Raw genomic sequence first — 21533 nt, forward strand, 5'->3', positions numbered from 1 at the left:
ATGCTTCCATCGGTTCGGGACTTTAGATGATCGAAAATTTCAAATCTAATTAAATATACTTTGATACAGCATTAGGTGATTACCATTGAAAAACTGCTGATTATATAAAAGAAGATGTTGCAAAAGCTAGTCGGCGGATTCCGCGATAAAGATATTTTAAAATCACAAGAATAGACGTAATGCTTTTTAAACCCTATCATTGCCAAGGTTGGTAATCATGTTCTGGCGATGTCCTGTACGTCAAATACCATATATTCTCGCTACTCCACATCGCCTACTCACGGCTTGTTAGAATAGGATAGAATTTGCATATTTATCCCGGGGGAGATAGTCATAGTCATAGTCAAGTTTATTTTTTCCAACCAGTAAAATAATAAATGATGCAAAAAATAAGCAAAAATTCAAGAACATAATTTTACTGGGGAAGGGAAGCCGTGGGGAACCAAAGTAGGTTATCTAGCAGCGGCACCCAAGATTCAACTATTTAATTAACATATAATTTTAGTAGATCAATATAGCATAGAATAGTTTAGCCGTAAATATTTACTAATACGGTTTTAACGAGAAATCGTCATGACACTAGGGTGTATCTGAGAGCCACGCAATACATCAGATAGTAATTTGGGGTATTCCCCGTTTCGTAGCTTACAGGCAGTGAATAAAAGCGTGTTATGGGGAAATATTCGGGAATTTGTAGTGGCTCAGTTATCACAACCAAATTATGATAATCATCAGTTGTAGTGGACGGACAACGGGAGACAATGAAGAAAGAACAGGTATAAATGACATAAATCTACTGAAGCAGATGTTAACCAGCCGCACAGTACCGGTACCGTACCGGTAACTCGAATATGAAATACCGTACGGTACCGGTAACGTGATGAATAATATTCTATCGTCTGTACAGACGCACTGGACTGCACAATATAACAAAAAAGAAACAATGTGACTAGGTGTTGAAGTGTCGTTTCAAGTGTGTAATAAAAAAAGTTACTTTCAACATGACAAATGCTGAGATTTGCAATATATCTGTATATATATAATACGGCGCATGTTCACTAAACAACGTAGCTAATAACTTAACCGACACTTTCAATTGTCTAGGGAATACGGACAATACATTCAATTGTCTAGGGAATACGGACAATATCTGATACATAAATAATGCTATTAACGATGAATTTCATGCGTCATGAACTAACGATGAGTAGATAAGAAGAATATAAAATGAATTTAACCACACGAGAAATTGACATTCTGAATTTTATTGATAGGTACCGGACCAACCAGCGATATGAAAATCCGGAGTCTGGCAGCCCTTGGGGTTTTGTCAAATGTACGAGACTGTATAGGATTCTTGCGGGAACATCGCGTACTCGCCCGCGGCATGAACTGCCCCAAATGTCGAAACGCCATGGTAGAAGAAATCAATAAGGCAAACAAGCTCGATGGGGCAAGGTTTAGATGTAGGAAAGCTAATTGCCGTAATACAACGACAATAAGAAAAAAACTCGTTTTTCGAGAGAAGTAAAATCGACCTGGTTAACTTGGTGATATTATTATATTGTTGGGCCATGGATGTACCGCAGAGACAAATCGTATATGAAATAGATGTGAGTCCCCGTATTGTTGTAGATTGGTTGCATTTCATACGAGAAATATGCTCGACAGAACTCATTCAGAGTTTTAAAAAGATCGGTGGCAAAAAAATGACAGTCTGCATCGATGAAACGCTGATAGCCAAACGAAAGCCATGCTCAAATTTTAGGGCCCGAAAAATCAAGCCTATTTGGTTGTGGGGGGCTATATGTTTGGAAACCAAAGAAATATGTTTGCAATTAGTGCCCGAAACTGGTAGAACTAAAGCTACAATGGAAGAATTGATAAAGGCAAACGTTGCACCACATTCAGAAATTTGGAGCGATTGTTTTGGGTCCTACAGAGACATAGAAAAGTTGGGAATGGGATACACGCATCGAACAGTGAATCATAGCTTGATGTATGTCACTGATGAGGGGGTAACCACAAATAGTGTAGAAGGGCTTTGGACTGGAGTGAAAGAAAAATTTAAAAAAATGCATGGGACAAGAAGGGAAATGATCCCGTCTTACCTAGATGAATTTCAATGGAGGAGAAGACACCTCCCACACGAACGTTTTGCCAAAATTTTAGAGGCAATAGCGAATAATCCAAAGTATGATGTAAACAGGCTTGAAAACTAAAGTAGGAAAGAAAAGAAAAAAAAAAAAAAAAAACTACGTTACAATGTTCATATTACTTTAACAGAATTAACAATACAATCCTATAAGAGACTTATTATGGAAAACACGAATAAAAAAGCTGCATCGGTATTTTTGTTAACAACTACAGCTAACTGGGGAACTACTCAACAAAGAAAACATGTATCGTCACTAATTGGACCGGATACGAATATAGCCGACATAACGGAGGTGGCTGAACTAATGCTCTTAACTACTCAAATCGTGACGACCTTACAACAGAAGACGAAACAATTAAAGAAGCAGGCAGAAAAAGGAAGGTTTACTATTGGGTATGTGTTGGATAGCGATCCTACCACGACCCATGAAATAACCACCACAACCACAGACCAAGTCCTCGAGCCAGAGCCGTCCACAACAACATACGAAATAGCAACCTCAACTACTAATCCAGTGCCAGAGTTTGAGGCAGATTATGGGGAAGAAAGTGATGGAGAAATGACGAACCTTGCGTATTCGCCACCAAGCCCTGCCTACTCACCGCCAAGCCTTAAGCACTCGATTACTAGCTGTCCCCCTCCGCTATCGGAGGAAAGTGATCTCGACGACATTGATGGAGTGCCCATGGACTATCCGGAAGCGTATTTTGCATGTGAAAAGACAAAACCCTTTGTCGAAATGCCGCTACCGTTACCGGATGAAAGTGAGGCCGACGCTACGACCCCGAACAACGAAATACAAGAGGTAGGCGAGATGACTGTAGAAGGAGACTTCAGGTGTCAGGGGGCAATATCCATGGCAAACCTTATAACCATAACTTCAACTGAGGGGGTTGAGGCTTGGAAGGGAGAGTGTGCTGGACCGTCTAATCGTCCCAACTCTGTGACAAGAGAAGAAATATCGCTACCATTATTGACCAGTCGGGAAGAACGTCAGAAACAATTGAGAGAAAGAGTCTATGATTACGTCATCACAGGAAATTGCGAAAGCCACCTACATGACATCTGGTGTGGAAAGAGGGAGTCAGATAGACTAACTCAATTCGACAGAGGATTTAGCAATAAAGCCATGCAGCGAGTGTGGGAGGCCGCCTGTGTTCGTATGTTCTTCAAAGACGAACAGAAACAAGAAAACGTGCTGAGATACCTGAAACAATGTACTGAAATGTTCACTCGATGGGGAGGGACCCGACTCTCGCGCAGTGAGGCACCTCGCCCAATGAGAACCCGACGGCATACATCTCGTAAGTTCAACCCTTATTCGTTGAGTTATCTTCGACCTAAATCAATGCAATCCTGCAGCAGCCCCATATGGTCACTAATAAACTATGAACTCGAAACGGATGTGTTATTACCTGAGAGTGTTATATTTGCTATCCAAAAATTATTGAAAGTAGATTGCATGGAGGCTGAAAAGATCTACCTACAGTCTCGAAATGGCAATTTCTCAGCGAACTAATTGGAACTGTAAATGAAGTAATAATAAAACAGGCATGCCGTGTTGTACATAACCATGAACTTTTGAATTTTGTTTTACAGACTATTGTTAAATAAAAGTTACAAACTAAAAAAAAAAACTAAATGATATGGCCGGCCCATCCTCCGATGAATCCAGAATGGTGCACGTTTTTAATTCTCGTACTAACAATAATTGGGTTGGCGTCGCATTGGGTTTATGTGCTATGGTATTGTTGTCGAGGGAAAAAGTCTTCTGTGTTATGGGAGAGTTAAATTTGGGCGTGGCCTCGTTGAACGAGGGTACCTTGATCAAGGCGAGTCAATTAAACGCCACGCATTGGGAACTGACAGATCCATCTACTCCATGGGAACAAATTGATTTAAAAAACTGCTGGAACGTAAGTGACGGCGACAAAGTATATAAAACTCCGGCTCTCTATTATTCCTCAAATTTCGGGTATGTGGTTGCGGAAGAGAAAACTTATCAACAACGTAATTATCCCCAGGGAAAATATTGGGAAAGTCCTATCATGCTAGAACGGGAGTGCCTGTGCAAACGGCGAATTGCCTGGATAAAGCCTGATTTACAACGCTCACTTCTTTATAAAAATCAAACGTATAGGCGACCTATAGGCCAACATTTCCGATTTGCATGGCAATGGGCGCCGCAACCAAGCAAAAGGCGCAATAAACACGTCCAAACGATGACCAATCTAATGCTTACGACCTTCACGGCGTATAAAGCTATGGTGATCCGATTGCTACAATTTTACGCAACAGTCGATGTAACAACTCAAGTCACAAAAGCAATTCAATATCGTGGGACAGAAGGTGGCGTCGAAGTAATGGATTTTGACAAAGGTATACTTCAGACATTTTTAACTAACTACGTAGACAAACAAGGACTGTCCCCTTACATGAACCGAATTCGGTATCAGTTTACCGGGCACGATTTAATATTTGAACCCCTAGAAGGCGATTTTTTAATACAAGAAGTCGATGATGAACATAACAGCGTGTCAATTCGAAACACTACAAAATACGTAGGGGTTCTGAATGAGACCTTCTGGCCGGTATCCACTAACATATGGCCAAGTGATTTTGATTTCCCGGAATGGAATGAGAAAATTAGGTGGATCGCGCCAACTCATATTGTTAATTGGACTCACGATGGGGAAGTGATACAAAAACATGGACCTATGGTGTTATATGACACCTATCCGTCCATGTTGCACTGGGACAGTGAATGTAAGCGACGAATTGAAAGAAATGAACAATGTCAATACCCTGTCGGGAGTATGGAAGTAAAAATGCGGTTCTGGGACGAAACTAAGTATGACCCTGCTCGCAACCGAACTCAGTTCCCGGCCCCACCTCTTATGCTAAAAGGAGGCAAATGGCCAAGTCGGAACGCGCAAGATCCGCTTAGTGTGCCCGGAATAGGAATTCCTGCCCGGAGAAATAAACGCTTTATATTTGAGGCAATAGCTCTAATATTTGCAGGAATAAATTATGCAAACACAAGAACCCTTATTGGCGAAATTAACGATCGAATTGACGAAATGACTCGACAGGTGAACACGAGGTTTGCCCAGAATGAAGAGGCCTTAAGACAAGTTGCGTCAAGACTAAATGAATTGTCCCGATCGACTTTTATTCAGAATCAACGGCTAAGTGAGGTCATCTTTCAAATGGTTAAAGAGCGCGAATTAAGAAGACAGGAATGGAATTTCTTACAGGGAGAAATTGACCAGAATCAGCGATTATTACTACGGGAGTTGGATACGTTTCTGCATGAATTCCAAACAATCGAAGCCATGTCTGTAGCTGAGTTAGAGGTGAATCAATTAGTGTTACACGTTTTGAAAAATTCAACGGCAAAACCATTATTTGACAAAACCAAGGCGTATTTAATACGGGTAAAAGATGGTATCCTGCATTTGAAAGAATACGCCCGACTTCTAACAGCAGTAGAGGAGGAGGCAAACCAAACGATTCAGAACAATGTAAGGCAAGCAGAGGAAATGAGACGTGGTATGCAAGGCGCAGACAGAGAACTAAACGAAGCCAATGAATTGTGGGTGAGTGGCTTAAACCATTCCCTAATATTAGTAAACACGTCAGAATGGGACTTCGAAAATATATCGGTCGAACACATTAATATGACATTAGATTTAAATTTCACTAACATAGTGGATGAAGCTATGAACCTAGTAAATAAAGGACTCGGAGAAGTCGGGAATGTTTTCAAAACCGGGGGGGAGGCGGTAGGAAATTTCTTCGGTGGAATTTTTGGTGGGGTATTCTCGCCTTTCCTAAAAGCATTAATACCGATTGCAATCGTGGTTGTGATTCTTATAACAATGTGCTGCTGTATCCAGAATCACCCAAATTGCGCCCCTGTAAAAGCACAGCTGCCGCCTTACTTTCAGACAGGAAGCCCATTAGGTTGGCGAAATATTGAAAACAGGCAAAAACACCACGAAATAAAGAAAATGATAAAAGACGGTGCCGAAACGGCTGCTATAGCAATATTATAAATATAAATCTAGGTAAATTGTCAAAGACTCTCGGAATAAATTGCAAACCCCCAGTGACGCCCAAAACTTCCTGGACTTGATGAAAATCGAATACGTCATGACCTTTATAAAATTGCGCAACGCGACCATATAAGGTAGCGATGCTTGATCCCTCGAGAATTGAAGTTTAAAATACACCCATCAGATGTGTTATAAGGTGACCAATATTGGCCTGAGAAAGTCAGTCAACATCGGGCATCCATGGCAAACGAATATCAACTACTGTGTACAACCAGCAAAAGACTTGGAAATATTCAACAAGCAACCGAAACAAATGGAACTTATACAACTCAGCCTACATATCAGAAAGATGTTGAGAACTCAACTGCAACTTCTATCCAGACTCAAGCATTAAAAGAATATCATACGAACAACCTTCAACTAAATGGACTCACTGGTGATGTTACAAATTTATTAAGTTTTCATCCGAACTTTAATTCATTAATCAGAATCTTTCGATTAAAAGAACGGTTATTGAATGATTATATAGATACAAACTCAGAATGACTTTGGTAAACTTTGAAAACGTAGATTATGTTTGAAGTTAATTGTATAATTTTTTACTAGAACTGTAGAACTGTTGAGACCTATAAAGAATTGTAGGGATTTATTAAACAATTTATGTGAAATAAGGAAAGTTATCTAATTCAGATATGTTTTAATTTTCGAAATTATATGAGAATTTTAGGTAGAGTCTGGGAATGCACAATCCTCCAATTGCCTTACATAATAAAAATTAATATTGTTATGGGACATAGGAAATCACAAACAGTTGACGTATTGTCAAAATTTTCCCACATTGAGTTTCAGGAAATTGTTGGCTGATCGTAAAGTACATGGTGCTATGCTATATTTTGCAAACCTGATATTGCCTTATCAAATGGTTATTAAATTTATGGGAAAATAGATTTTGCACGTCGTGAGAATTGGCAGAGATTTTCCATCAACGCTGCAAAGTTATTATCTCGTAAAAAGCTGGATAATCCCTTAAGAGCCCAAGAAAACATGTTTTCCCATGGGTAATCACTAATGCATTGCTGAAGTTCCCAGATAGGAAATTTATAAATAGATTCAGCTGCGTTGGTTTAATGGCTTCCGTAACTTGTATTCCCATGACTCCCAGTTATTAAAAAATTCTTTGCAAATGACTCATGTATAACCAAGTATATTTGAAGTTTGTTATTTTTTCTTATTCCATTTAACTTTGTAACTGGCTCTGACGTATGGTGTTTTATTATTATTGGTATATTTTCATTGATTAATAGTTAATGTATTATCATGTAATCATGAGATCAAGGATGATCGTGGGACTTATATTAAAAGTTATGCTAGAGCATATTTGCCAGGCGGAACTTAATATAGGAAATAACATAGATCATGTATGGACATAGTGTATTATAGTGACCACGGAAGTAATACGCATTTATGGTATTACGTCATTCAAATATGGGATGCCCAAGTTTGGTTGGTCAGTAAAAATAAAATAATAAATAAATAGACTACACGAATGTATTGTGGAATTGCACAATAAGCTTAAAGGAATAATTGTAACGACTTATGCTCACCATTGACAATAATGTAAATGTAATTGTAGTTTATTATCATTATTGTTTATATTTTTAATGTGTTGGTATACTCAACATTTGATTTTATACTACCCTATATACTTATGTAACTTGTTTATTATTATATGAATGTAAATTGTAAGTTTGAACCTTTAATTAATGAACTAACCGGACGTTTGACTTACTCATACGATAAGCCGGTGCCCTTCGTAACAGAGAAATTCCTAAGGAAAGACTTGAAGCCTTCTCATGTACTTATATTATGAGGAGTCGTAAACCTTAGTTATTTTTATTAATTATATAGTAGAAGTTATAACCACATACTTAATGTGACTATTTAATGGTGCTGTTTCAATTTGTACATTAAAACCCATAAAAAATAATAAAAGAAACAGCTAAAAATTCTTGATACAAACCAATACTATTGATCGCCGCATCTAAAACAAAATGGCGGCCACAAAGGAAAAACCAAAATGGCGGCCACAACGAAAAAACAAAATGGCGGATACGTGTAACTTATGGTTTTTTGAAATTGTTAAGACATCGAAACTTTAAAATAAGATTTGACTATACTAGTTGAGAAATTTTTGAACATTGATGTCTTTGTATGTTGCTAATAATGTATGATGTTTATCTCATATATTTTTTTGGAATTATTTTGTCCTAGACAACGATAATGAACCCAAGAGTAATCAAGGGCAAATTGAATGTACCCCACCCCCTGTGGGGTGTGTTTAATTAAACCCCAAAAATCTCTATAACATACTGGGGGCTCGTCTCGGTCTTTCTATTTTTTAACCGGGGGAGGGAATGTTTGTTTGCGGGTAGTAACGCACCGTGTTAGGTGGGCAAAGCGGAAGCCAATGCTGGGAGGGGCCTTGACGGTCTAAAGGAAATTCCTGATAGGAGCCCTGCACTGAACTCGAGTGTTGTTTTTTATGCAACAAGACACCCCATGCCCCGTGTTGAGAATATTAAGGAACTATACTGAAACTATCTACAAATGTGCATGTTGTATTTTTTTTGAATACTTTGCAAATATGATCAAGTGTTTTTCAGTATAAATTTGAAATAGGTTACCGTATTACATGTGTGCATCACTTTAAAAAAAAAATAGGATATAGGATGTCTGACACGTTATATTGTTTTGTTTACATGTTATTTAATAATCTGGGATCAAGGCACCGTAATAAGGGTGTTCAGTGGGAAACTAACATTGGTTACGGGGAGCCTGACGGTCTATGGTTAATTCCTGATAGGCGCTCTGCTTTTGACCCAACGTTATAGTTTTGAAAAACAGTATAATGATGTTAAGATATCTTATATCATATTCCGAATTTTATCTTAAGTGTGTTATGCTATTTTAAGAAATTTGTATTGTGTTTATAACAATTTTTATGATGCAAAAACAAATTAGTAAATAATTTCATTGTATTTAAAATGTTAAATGTGTGTTAGTATGGTTATATTGTATTTTATTTATTTATATAACTGTACTAACATTGGAGTATTTGGTTGTATTAAGATTTAGGCTACGTACTAGGCTTAGGAAAACTTGGGTCGTTCTGAGACCCAAGTCGAAGAAGACAACAAGGAAGGGAACGTTTCGAGCCAAATAAGCAAAAACAAAATCCTGTCGGGACTGGCAAAAGAATTGCGTACAACCAAAACGAAAAAAGAAAAAGCAGAGAGGTAGACTCCAATCGAAAGAGAACGAGGCAACAAACGACCCTTACAACAAGCGGCAAGATAAAAAGGGAATCGTAAAATTGCAAGTAATTTTTATATTAATAACGAATAGTTAACCAGCCACTTCACTCAATAACAACGGAAAAAGCAGAATACCAGTCCAGAGAACCAGTCCGAGAAGAGTAACGCCAAGAAGATTTGGCACTGCATGTATACAATAACAATAATATAACGTTAAATATTTAAAGTAATTAAGGACTAACAATGCCCAATTGGTTTAGTCGAAAAAAAGGGGAGGCGTCCCGTGAACAAACTAAACTTAATAACAAAATGAAATTAATAAAGCATACCCAAGAAAGACATAAAGAGGTTAGCGCCACTGAAAAAAAGCTTAAGCAAGATATACTTGATAAACAAAAACTATTTACTCAAATACAAAAAGACCTTCCCCATGCCAAAAAAGAACTTAAACAGGCAACGAAAGATGTAAAAATGGCCCAGAACGATTTAGCAGCCATTGAAAAAGCAGCAAAGAAAGCCAGCGCAAAAATCACGATGGAAGAACTTCAAGGTGTACTCAAAAACGAATACAATGCTGGAAAGTTATACAAAATGTCTACCAGTGAAGCAGACGTCACGAAGTCATATTCAGTGGCTGTTGAACCGTCGGCACCACCGTCTTCAGAACCACCATCATACCCCGCCACACTTGTTTCCAGAACACCCACGATGAATTCCTGGCCAATTCACCCAGATACCCCAAATGGCCCAAGGTTGGTTGTGAAAAAGGGACTAGACCATCAAGAAATAGAAACTATATACCCCAGGTTGCAACATGAAATGGCCGCTTACCCGATTGGAATCGAAGGTGTAGATGTGGTCAGCGATAAAAGGATACGTCAAGGACGATTATTAACTACACCAGGCGAGGATCCCTACGGAGTTAAAATGCTGTACTCACAAAGGGCGCAGCTTATACCGCCTCCTGTTTTCTCCACTCCAGCAGACGAAAGGTCAGCAATAATAAATAGAAGACGGTTGGGATTGAATTCAAGAACAGCCAGAGGTGACGGGAAAGGTCCCTATCAAGAGGCAGAAATGACAACGCCTCAAATGGTAATACCGGCTCCCGATTATACAAAAGCTAAAGAACTAAGCTCCATAAGGTTGGGACCAAGTCCAAAAAAATATCCCACCGTACGCTTAACTCGAGGAAGGCAAAGAAGGGCGCAGCTAAAAAATGGAGTGCTGACGAGAACTGAATTGTCTCGTTCGCCATCGTCAGAAACAAGACCAGTTTCTCAAGAATTCTCCCTGCAAGGAGGCCCAAAATTTGACGTGATATCCCTTGCCAATGGACAGTTCTTGCAACAAGACCCAGAGTTTCAGCGATCCTTGCAAGCGGACCCGAATTTGGACTTATCAAGTAATACCGAGACTCCTTCATCATCATCGTCGTCCGAAGAAGAAGAACGGTATGCTCAAAGACCATCGCAGCCGAATTTCGTCAAAATTACACAACCACCGTACCAACCCTTGGCTACTTCTTCCAAACCCATGAACGTGGACGAAATGATGGCCATCATGAAGAATCCTGGGAGATTAAATCTATTGAAGTGGCTAGAAGACGCGATGACATTTATCGAACATGGTCCAGGCGACACAATAAGGGACAGAATACTGGCCAACGCGATACAAAAGAAGCTAATTGAAGCGAACCGCCGAGAGGATGCAGAACAAATAGCCGATTTGTTTGACGTACCTCGCCCTAATTGGAAAACAGTCATGGAATTGTTGGCGGTAACTCATCCACAAGGCATCGCTAACAACGAGAAGGTGATAAATGACTTTGCCTTAAATTATAGTTGGAAAGAAAGGCCCATGCTCGCTATACATGGGGTATTACGAGAAATGGATATTGATATCGATGAACAAATTATGGCCGATCCAGATGGCATGCGCCTGTTCAGAAATCTCAGAGCAAAACTTCCCCAAACATTGCGAATTTTGCTACAAGGACGAGAACATTTCACCTGGAGAAATGTGGCGACAGATCTACAAAAATTCTGGAACTCTGAACTATTAGATGACCAAACCGTAAGAGTAACAAATAAGATGGATCGGTATTCCAGAACCTCTTCGTATCCAGTAACTTCGATGCCAGCACTACAACAAACATATACACCACCTCCGGTAAACGTATATAATATCCAGCCGGCGATGGAAAAAACATTGCGCCAAACACCCTATGAAGAAGGTAACAAAAGGCTTTTGCACGCATACGTTGGGTCTACTAAAGAGTTCCCCACTGATGTCCAAAGTAATCAATTATTAAGTAATAGAATGATGAACCCTCCAGGTGTTTCGGGTGGCCAAACGACAAGGAGCAATGAAGCACCTAATCTACGTGAGAGAGCCACTCTACCAAGAAAAGCGAAAGAAAAAGCCAAGCCGTGGAAGCGAAAAGAGCGTTACGCGAATCCACGAAACACGCCACCTCGCGAAGAGACATCAGAGCCACAAATTTCTCCTCAACGCCAGCAGTTAACCCAACAAGAAACAACTCCAAGTAGCATAGGCGAAGCCGCAAGAATAGCGGAAACACAAGGTGAGCCATACAATTTCTTGAGTCAGTCCAACATCTTTGAACCATTAGGACTGTACATTTCACCTGAAAATGGTCAATCTTTATCAGTCTGCTACTTGTGTAAAAGTCCTGGTCACATTTCAAGCTCGTGTCTGGTTAAAGCTATATTGTGGGTCACGGATAAGGTCCTGGGAAAGGATGAACAGGGAAGTTGGGTAATCAAGCCGCGAACAAGAAAACTGCCAGACAATTTGCGACGAGAATGCAAGGAAAAATGGTCCGATTTCCTAGGCGGCAATAATCCTTTAGCACTTCCATTGCGCGACATTGATGACCTAAACAAATACCTCATATCTCAAGGGTCCCCAACATTAGAAAAAAGGGCAAATCTGTGTGAGCTATACTTTGGATTTAGACCCAAAAGCCGAGATAAAACTCATTGGCAGAATAGGACGCATTGGAACTTGCCACTTACCCAAACTAAAACAGCTCCTTGCTATTATGTCCAACATGGTTGGACTGAACATGATATGCAACAAGGACTAAACTCATCTTTAAACTAGTACGGAAGTTGTCTGATCCGGTGCGGCAACTTCCGGATAAAGTGGTACCTTGTAAATATGAAAAAATCATAAACAATGAAACCTTACCTCTATTCACCTTTTTGGGAAAACCGGAAAAAACTGACGGTATAAGCCTTACCGATGTATTTGGAGGTGAATTGATGTATTTAAGGGATATCAAAACTGGAACTATGTTCCTTGCAGACACGGGTAGTTTGCCTAACTTAATGACAAGGCAAACCGCCGAAAAATCTTATCCCAATAGTTGGAAAAACCGTCAACCTTTTACAGTGAATGTAAGGGGAATAGGAGGAACTTGCCAAATTAATTCCTTGATGATTATAAACATGGGAGAGCTCAAAGTTCCATTTGCAACGGGACAGGGCATACCATTAAACATAATTGGGTTCAAATGGTTGGGACCGGTGCAAGCCTTAACGACGATGGTCACGGAGATGAACAATCCATCGTCATGTATGAGCAATTTAGTTATGACAGCCGGTGAACCAGAGGGTGACGATCCTCTGGAATGTACCGAGGCGGGGAAACAGCGCGCAAGGCCTAACAGTGGTATTGGCTTGCGAAACACTAATGACCGAGAACGAAGTTTCAGGGGTCAAAAATCCGAACGAGCTAGTAGAAAGCCAGATTCGGACCCCCGGGGTGAAGCACGAAGTGCAAGAAAATCATCCGTCATACCTATATCAAACGAAAGAGTTGTCATGAAAGGACCAGTGAACGAATACGTGTTGAAAAAGGGAACACCGCACAAAGTAAAAAGCGAACTGCAGAAGCTCAGCGACGAAGCGATAGCTCTTGCTGGGGAAACTTACGTCCCGCCTGAACTCAATTCACCAGAAAACACAGTAATAACAGAAAAAGAATGGAGGCAAGTGTATCAACCTTATGCCAAAGAGTTGGAAGATCTGAGGGGTCATTTATCGTCTAAACAAGAACTGAAATATCCGTGTCACATCGAACTAAAAGATCCCACTGTAAAACCCTTTGTCTCAGGACCATACAACCTGAGAGGAAAAGAACAATCAGAAGCTCTCGAAGAAGCCGTAAAAAACTTTCTAGATCTCGGAGTAATAGAGACTGGATTTGCGGAATGGAAATTGGCAATATTTGTGGTACCGCAAAAAATGAACGAACGACAAAAGCAAGAAACTGGCTGGCAACAATCATGGAGGGTGGTGCAAAATCTCCAACCATTGAATGCTGCCATCAAATCTATTGAAATCGCCCCAGCGTTAATCCCCGATATTAAGCAAATGGCGCAAGGAAGAGAGGTCTTGTCACTCCTTGATTTAAAAAAGGCATACTTTCATTGTGATGTAGTTGAAGACAGTAGGACCTTTTTGGGCATAGCGGTCAAAGGTCAACATCTACGCTGGCGAAAACTCCCGATGGGACTTAAGACCGCCGTGGCCCTCTTCTCAGCTAATATGCAAGCTTGCGTCGTAGAACCTATTACAGCTCTATATCGAAAACACATGAATAATTGCAAGCGGCTTGACGAGGTAAAGGCCTCACCTATAGAAGCATACATTGACGATATATTTCTGAGTACCAAAACTGTGGAGGATCATCTAATACTGCTTCAAATAACCTTTGAACAATTAGCTAAAATGAAATTAACGCTCAGCATAAACAAATGTTTTATCGGAAAAAGACGAATTAATCTACTTGGTGCGACATTGAGCGGTAAGAAAATAGAAGTACAACCAGAACGATTGAGGGCCTTGAAAGAATTGACTCCGCCGCGTAATGTATACGAATTAAGGGGTTGGATTGGAGCCCTACGCTACATTGCAGATCATATCCCGAAACTTAGCTTAAAACTGGCAAAATTTGATGCTCTAACGGGAAACGTTCCGGCTACGCGCGGAAGGGTTACACCAGTGTTATGGACTAAAGAACTATTGGAAGATTATAAAGTCGCTAGAGAGCAGCTGAATAGCGCGGAGGTCTTGTATCACATAAATCCTGATCTCCCGTTGTTTGTGGAAACAGATGCCTCCGAAAACGGGTTTGGAGCAATTATATTTCAAACAAACAAAGAAGAAGAACCGCCCTTTACCTCAGTCTACCCAATAGCATACTACAGCCAGAAGTGGAATACGCCTGCGGCAAGGGCATACGATCCCTGCACGAAGGAACTTAAGGCCCTAAAACAAACTTTGGATAAGTGGCTATCGATCTTACACACTATGCCCTTTACAGTTATAACAGATAACATGGGAGTTTTTGGCTTGCTAAAGCGAATGAAAGACAATGCAAAAAACCCCAGCCCGCGCATGCTAATTCAACGCTGGCTGAATCATATATCTGGGTTCCAAATAACTAAAGTAATACATCGAACTACAAGGGAGGTATTTACGTCAGATGGTTTGTCTCGTTCGTTCTGGCTTGAGATGGCATTCACGCCCAAAGAAACTGGCGCGTGGGCCATACCTGAAACGACAACGAAAAAAGAAGGGGAGAAGCTCGCTGCACGAGAGAAAAAAGAAAAAATTCAACGCGTCTTGATAGCTCATTGCAGACATACAGATTGTCCTGTCGCAAAGGAAGGTTTTCATTCTTGGCAGCATTTACAGGAAGTACTACAGGAACAGAGTGGCATTAACTGCGACGTAATGTACATCCAAGAGGTAATGCGAGATAGCGAAAGGGCTATTGTAACTAAGGATGGGCTAGCAGCAGCTTATGGGCACACGCGGGGAACGACGCCACAATACAATGAATATACTGGTAATGAAACACTATATCATGTGACGCGCGTGGAAAACCTAAACTCTATATGGCAAATTGGGTTGGAATCGCGAGGACGAAAGTATATTCATCTCAGCAGAAAACCGAAATACAAGGTTCGAGGAAAACGGGTGGAAATTTCAGTTAAGCCAGCTGCGCTTAGAAAGGCAGGGTTCCTGATAATAAAAACACCTAATCCAAACGTGTTGCTATGCGAAGGACCTATCCCAAAAGACTTGATGAACGTCAGAACCCAATCTCTGAGGACGTCGCTTTAAACGATCAAAGTGTGTGATAACTAAACCGGACTACGTTGGAAGGTGAACTAGAGCCTATAATACTAAGTTCATAGCTACTGAACTACAACAATGACTTGAGAACCCATATCTAATACAAGTTAAGGGGAGTGGGAATCAAATGAAATGAGTATATTTCGGTAAATCTGGCATGAGATTGGCATGTTGTAAAAAAAAAATAAATAAACACAAATAGTGTTAAAAATTTGTTAGACAATGAACCATCAGAAGTACATACTAATATTATGGACCGAGTTAATAGCTCATATTATGTTGAATTGATTTCAGGGTTTGGAAAGACCTGTCCTCATTCGAGATACTTGGACCAAAGAAATTTTTTCATCTTCATTTTAAACAGAGGATAAGACATGCTTCGCATTTCACCAGGTACAGCATTCCACATAATCGCACCTGTGTATTTGAGTGATTTTTGTGTCTTTGAGTAGGTTTGGCGTGGTACAAAGTAGGATGACAATGCAGATGATCTAGTATTGTGATCGTGAACACTACTCTGCTTTACAAAGTATTTAGAAAATGCCTGTGGAAGGCAACAATTATGGTATTGATGCATTAATTTAAATATTTCTAGTTTGTAGATATCATCAAGTTTGAGTACGCCAGTTTTATGGTACATGGTATTCATGTTAACACGAGTGGACGGTCCATAAAGGATTCTAATGGCTCTATTCTGTAAAACGTTTATAGCTCTTAAGGTCGCTTTAGTGGCAGATCCCCAGGCAGCAATTGCATATTGGATGTAAGTCTGGAAAAGTGAATAATATACCACTTTGAGTGTACTCCGGTCTGTATAGTGTTGAAGTTTGCTTAGTATACCTATTGAGCGTGAAAGTTTTTTATGTAACTCTTTGACATGCAGATCCCACCGTAAACGGTGATCAATGTTCAATCCAAGATATTTGTACGAGGGAACAGATTCAAGTTCAGTTTCATTCATTTTGATTATCAGAGGTGTTTTCTGATCGTTGCAACCAGGACGTATATGGACTACTTTAGATTTTTCTATATTGATAGTTAGCTTATTACAGAGCATCCAATCATAGACCTTTTTTAATTCTAGGTTGAAGCAATTTTGAAGATCAGTCGATGATTTGGAACTACCTAGGAGACCAGTATCATCCGCGAACAATTTTGTCAACAAATTCGAACATCGTGAGATGTCGTTTATAAATACGAGGAATAATAAAGGGCCAAGTGAAGAGCCTTGGATCACACCGCAGTCAATAGGAAGAACCTCCGAACGATTATTTTCGACTTCCACATATTGGAATCGGCCATGTAGGTAATCTTTTAAAAGAGAATTAGCACAACCTCGCACACCGTAATGATGAAGTTTGCGTAAGAGTATGTTATGACTTACGGTATCGAAAGCTTTTTTCAAATCTAAGAAAGCACAGCAGACATGTTCTCCCTTTTCATATTTGTCATAGATATATTCAATTAGATCAATAATTGCATGACTTGTCGAATGATTTGTCTGAAATCCGAATTGGAATTTATTAATTAGTTTGTTTTTTTCGAAAAATTCAGTTAATCTACAGTACAAAAGTTTTTCGAAGACAATTGCCAAACATGATAAGACAGATATAGGTCGGTAATTAGATGGGTTAGTTTTGTCGCCGGATTTGTACAATGGAATAACTCTGGCAAGTTTCAGTGCAGATGGAAATATACCTATTCTTATAGACGTATTAAAAAAATGTGCAATAACTGGCGAGATTATGTCAGCAATTTTCTTCAAGAAATGTGAAGAAATATCATAAGCACCGGCAGCTTTACCTATTTTTAAAGCTGAGATGGTATTGAATATCTCAGTCGCATTAGTTGACCGTAAATATAAAGAATCTTTTATAGGGGCACCGAGAAAGCTCATGAAATTTATATTCGTTTGTGGAACTTCATTTATTAAACTTTTCCCAATGTTTGAAAAAAATTTGTTAAGTTCGTTTGCGATTGTGTGGCTGTTTTTTGTTTTGAAACCATTTTCAAGTTTCAATTCAGATATTGATGAATCATTTGCTGGTTTTGTGTTCACAATCTCTTTGACAGTCTGCCATGTATGTTTAATATCACCTCTGTTATTGGCTAATTTTGATAAATAATGAATTTGCTTTGATTTTCTTAATAAGTGAACTAGAGTGTTATGATATTTTTTGTAAAGTGCACGTTCACTTGGAGAGCCATGTAAATAATATTTTTTGTGCATTTTACTCTTACGATTGATGGATTTATGGAGACCCTTTGTAATCCAGGGCTTTGATAGCAGTTTAGATTTTTTACGCGAGCATGCGACCATGGGGGCATGGGTATTGATTAGGTCCTTTAATGAAGATAAAAAAATACCAAAAACTTCATTGAAGTTCTCAGTTGACAGTTGTGTCAATACAAATCCATTTAATATATTACGAGCACTGTATCTAAATATTTCTGTGTCAAAATTGGACATTTTGCGTTTCATGTGAGTTTTGAATTTGTATTTAGGTGCACTAGTAAAAGAAAAAGATGACATAACAGGAAAGTGATCTGATATGTCATGCAATATAATATAAGATGATGAACAACGATCAATTGCATTTGTGTAAATGTGATCAATTAAAGTATGCGAAGTGGAAGTTACTCTTGTTGGACGCGTTATGGTGGGAATAGCCAGGTGAGACAGAAGCATGTCGGTGTACCGAGTTGTCAAATTATCGTGAGCTATTAGGTTGATATTCAAATCACCTAAAATTATGAATGGGTTTCTCGAATTTTCTAATTTGTAAAGTAGCGAGTCCATTGTTTCTGTGAAATTAGAAAGGTCAGGTCTGGGATGTTTATAAATAGCACCAATAATCAATTTTTTTTGGTTGATGGTGGGCGATTCATTGACCTGAATCCACAAATCTTCACAATGAGGAAAATTTAGATTATACTCATGGGATTCTATGAATGACACATCAGAGCGTATAAAGAGCCCAACTCCTCCAGCTTTAGTAGGAGAGGCAGAGTGAACAAAGTTGTAGCAGTCAATATGTATAGGGCTAATAGGGGATGTGCTTAATCTGGTTTCGCTAATCGCAATAATATGGGGGAGTTTCTGAAAGTTTGTCAGCATTTGTATCAGATCATCAATATGCTTTGACAGTGATCTTACATTTAGGTGAAGAAGAATAAAATCGGTCGACTTATACTGAGATGAAACTATCCCAATGTTAGCGAACTCTACATATTTACTTGTAATGGGGCCTACAGTTGGAGACAAACTGAAAGATTCCCAAGAGGGCAAGACTGGACAGGTAAGGCCTTTTGAATCAAGGCACATTTGGCAGAAGTAGCTAGAACTAGGGAATGGCAAAGTTATGCAAGTAAAGTGAAATTTAAGATTACACGATTTGCAACATATATATGAATCACTACGATATGAAGAATGACATACTGAACATAAGGTATCAGATGTCATGGATAATTATAGAAGTATAGAAAAAATGAAGGCATAATGAAAAATAGTCTAACCTATTTGATTTTTTGAAGATCTTCTTCCTCAAGAATATCTAAGGTGTTCGTCAATTTATTCTTTCGTATTCTGACTTTGCCGTTAGTGGTCCATAAATATGCGTAACCACACTTATTCTTTAGAGCTTTTGCTTTAAAAAATAAGTCCTTGTTGCGATTGGTCAAGTTTTCAGAAATGAAGACTTTTGAAGTGTCTTTGATGTTTATAGTGTTTGGTGCAGACTTCAAATTTTTGCGGCCGACGAGAATTTTATGGCGAATTCTCCGGTTAGTAAATCGGACAATGATGGGGGGATGGTTTTTGCGATTGCGAGTAGGGAACCGATGACTAAACGAGATGTCACTCGGATGAATGTTTACTTTTATGAGCTTTGAAATCTCCAGCACCAGCTTGTCAGTATCTTCATTTGGTAATGGTGGTACTCCGTGGAACTCTAAGTTCTCAAGCCTGGAGCGTCTTTCCTGATCCTCTACATGCTCCGTTAAATACCAAAGATCTTCTTCGAGATCCAGGACACGATCTTCTAAATATTGAATTTTTTTGTTTTGCAATTTTAGCTGCTCATCAACTGTTTTTTGGTGTATTAACAGATCATCAAACTTCTTGGATTGAAATGTTTGAGAATTTTTGATGATTGACAGTTCATCTTTAATCTCCTTCATGGATTGGGATTGATTATCCATAAACTCTTTTAGTCCTGGACTCATTGGTAAGTATTCCGAAGAGCTATTCAGAGTATTGAAATTTTCTGAGATACAACGAGCAATGATGCTCGGAAGTTGTATTTCTATATTTTTCTGAATGGTATTTTGAATCTTAGATAAGCATAGAGGAGATACAGTTGGTGATGAAGGCTTCGTTCCTTTATGACTCGAGGAGGATGTAGTTGCGGAATCTGGTTGAGGCGGCAGCGGCATGATTGGTGACAGCCCAGGGTCTGATAGAATAGACTCGCTTGTTGGTTTGGGAGCAGCTGGTTCTTGAGATTTTTTCTTCGTTCTTGTCATTTTTAGATGTTGAGTATTTTATAGTAATTAAATTAATTAGATATAGCTGGAATCTTAATCAAATAGCGAATAAAGGAGAGGAAAGGTGATAAGGCTTAATCATACGGCGAGCCACTGTCTCTCGTCCGGTTACCAGCCCATGTCAGGTATGGAATTAGATAATCAGTTATTTGTTTTCAGAAGCAGGGATTTGATGGAAAACATAACGACATTTCGTTTTATCAACGGGGTTTGATCGTCGTCGGATGTGTCATTATACATTTTCAGTAATATTTACCAAAATTTAGTAATTGTTTACCATGACAACACAAATTTCAGATGGCATGAAAAAATAGGAAATCATCCCACTCAAACCTAAAACATAGATTTTAAAGGGCCCAGTCATCCCGAAAACGTACAAATGAATAATATTTAGCCGATCAATCCAAAAAAGTAGACAAACGTTAATAAAAGTTGTTTTTAGAAATGCTGAAACCCCCTTAAAATACACTGAAATTAACATATCAAAACCTAAATAAGAGATAACGCGCAAAACGAAGCCGTCTTTGTTTGACGTAATTTTTTTTATCTTACCGAAGCCAGATTCCACAATCGCAGACGCGCGACCAAACAGCTGTTCAGCGACAACGGTTCAATGCCAGAGGTCTCTACCATATAGCCGGATTGGGGAAAGAAAATGGTGGAGTAACCTATTAATGACACGGATAAGCATTCTTAAAAAAATATTCCCCCTAGTTGATCGTGCCAAAATATCAATAAGTCGAGTGATAACAAGACGGGTCAAGATATAATTATTTCTTGTAGCGATACGTTATAGACTAATGTTATATAAATTATATGCCATAAATCATTAATATACTTATTTTGTGAATCAATAATTAGGTGTTCAACTATTAGTATTGATCTGCTGCGGCGTAACAAGAAATTTATATATATGATGAATGACTAGGCGGATGACGTAGGCTAATTAGAAAACATCATTGCGTTCGCCAATGCAATATTACTAGAAGAAGAAAAAAAAAACTTTTTAGGCAGCTCATAGGTTTGTCCAGTAACAGAAAATATATCAAATTATCGGAATTGTCTTGTTTTCGATGGCCTAATCAATTTGTAGCGAACAGAGGAAGTAGGGTGTTCGTTGCAACTAATTGCTATGATACTTGCGGTCTCGCGTGTTCGTGATTTTAAAAACTCGGTATAAATTTAACATGCGCCTTTGTCCTCACTTATTTAACTGTTTGACATTTATCTCTGATGCCTATGTGGTTATTGGTCGAATTGCTTGCGTGTTATATTTAACTATCAG

At 39.0% G+C, this 21533-nt stretch overlaps 1 long non-coding RNA gene across 4 annotated transcripts; it reads left to right on the forward strand.

Moving 5' to 3' along the window:
* The first annotated feature begins 335 nt into the window (after positions 1 to 335).
* On the forward strand, positions 336 to 20295 carry LOC144424394 (uncharacterized). 4 transcript variants are annotated; one of them, XR_013476688.1, is made up of 7 exons: positions 336 to 776; positions 15998 to 16096; positions 16788 to 17009; positions 18209 to 18377; positions 18867 to 19002; positions 19811 to 19929; positions 20041 to 20295. It is a non-coding gene; the product is annotated as an uncharacterized LOC144424394 (long non-coding RNA). The 4 variants fall into 4 exon arrangements; XR_013476687.1 differs by having other exon boundaries at positions 16788 to 17005; XR_013476690.1 differs by lacking the exon at positions 15998 to 16096 and having other exon boundaries at positions 16788 to 17005.
* Positions 20296 to 21533: the final 1238 nt, after the last annotated feature.

The sequence above is a fragment of the Styela clava genome, chromosome 6 (genome assembly GCF_964204865.1).
Source record: "Styela clava chromosome 6, kaStyClav1.hap1.2, whole genome shotgun sequence".
Taxonomy (NCBI): Eukaryota; Metazoa; Chordata; class Ascidiacea; order Stolidobranchia; family Styelidae; genus Styela; species Styela clava.